We start from the raw sequence: 1,738 nt of genomic DNA on the forward strand, positions 1-1,738 counted from the left end.
ACGGGGATTCGAACCCGCCACCCTCAGATTGCGAGTCGAGTGCCTTAACCACCTGGCCATGCCGGCCGTGGAAGAATGCAGCCTTTATTTTAACGAGCCATGAAAAGAGTGATTTACATATAAGAGCTTCTATCGCATTTATATTTTATGTAAAAGGGAAAGGAACTGACTACGAGTTGATTGCTGAAAAACAAGCTCAGGAAAGCTGCAGGAAGCAAAATATATTAAGAAATAGACAAATTATTTCTAGATTTATTTTTATTGTCAAGTATTTATCCAAACGAGGTCTCGCTTTTAGGGGACCCTCGGATAATTTACAGACTTTGCATGGTGGTAATTTTACGGAAATAGCGTATTTGATTGCAAAATTTGACACTGTTTTAGTGGATCACTTGAAATACTTTCAGAAGAATAAAAAAGGTTCAACATCAGGACAAAAGAACAAAATCAGTACAGATAATATGAGCGCAGATTCCCAAAATGAATTAAATCATTCCGTTGCCGAAGAAGTACCTACATTTATTTTATAGGATGTACGATTTGCCCAGTATTTTAGCTTTACAGTGGACACTACGACGTATATAGCACATCAAGATCAGTTAGCATTAATTCTGAAGTATTTGACTGAGAATTTTGAAATAAAAGAAAGGCCGATTTCAGTATCATGGGTAACTAATTGTACAAGTGTCGGGTTGTATACTGAGCTAAAATAAGTGTTTGCAAAGCATAGTCTAACGTTTGATAATGCAGTTGCACAGTCATATGATGGAACTGCTAATTGCAGTGGCATATATAATGGTCTACAGGCACATGTGAAGGAGGCCAGTCCAAGATGTCATTATATATGGAAGTTGGATCATGTGCTCAATTTGGTGCTGATGGAAGTGTTTTCTGCTTCTCTACCATGCAAGAGCCTGTTTGGTTTATTGAAATCGATGTATACATTCTTTAGTCACTTCAAATTAATGACATGTTTGAGTCCAAACAGAGAGCGGCTGGCATTAAAACAATTCACTTCCCCCAGCGAGTTTCAACTACCCGAAGGTGGTCTCATTAAAAATCAGAGCATGTTATTTTCTTTTGTGAGGATGGAGAGATATTTGAATGTCTTTTATCTCTGTTAGATGATATTAGTAGTGATGCTAGCTTTCCAAATGTTGCTGTTTCTTTTGAAAAAGCTGCAATCATTTGAGGTCATTTTGACAGACTTTGTTTTTCGTAGAATTTTCAACAGTTGTGATTATGCGTAATTGTTTTGATGCAATATTTCTTGAAGCTAAGCAGTATTCAGTTGCGCACAATTTAGACATAGAATTTCCTAACCTAAGAGTTCGTTAGCGAATAAAAATGCCTGGTGAAATGGCAAAGAATAAACCAAACACTGATGCAGTCGATCGATACTTCACTGAGACGTATTTCTACATTAGCCCCCAGTGGCACAGCGGTATGTATAAGGATTTACAACGCTAGAAACCGAGTTTCGATACCCGTGGTGGGCAGAGCACAGATAGCTCATTGTGTAGCTTTGTGCTTAATTACAAACAATTATTTCTACATAATCAATAAAGCAATAATGGCAATTTCAAAGCGCTTTTCCAAACATCGCGAGTTGCTCCTAGACTGTAGTCTTCTTAACCCAGACCGTTTTCACGAATATTTTTACTAAAGATTCACTTCCAGGAACAGCATTTATAAACATTTCAGATGTGTATGGCATTCCATTGACAGATACACAAAA

This window comes from Limulus polyphemus, unplaced genomic scaffold (genome assembly GCF_000517525.1).
Source record: "Limulus polyphemus unplaced genomic scaffold, Limulus_polyphemus-2.1.2 Scaffold9504, whole genome shotgun sequence".
NCBI lineage: Eukaryota > Metazoa > Arthropoda > Merostomata > Xiphosura > Limulidae > Limulus > Limulus polyphemus.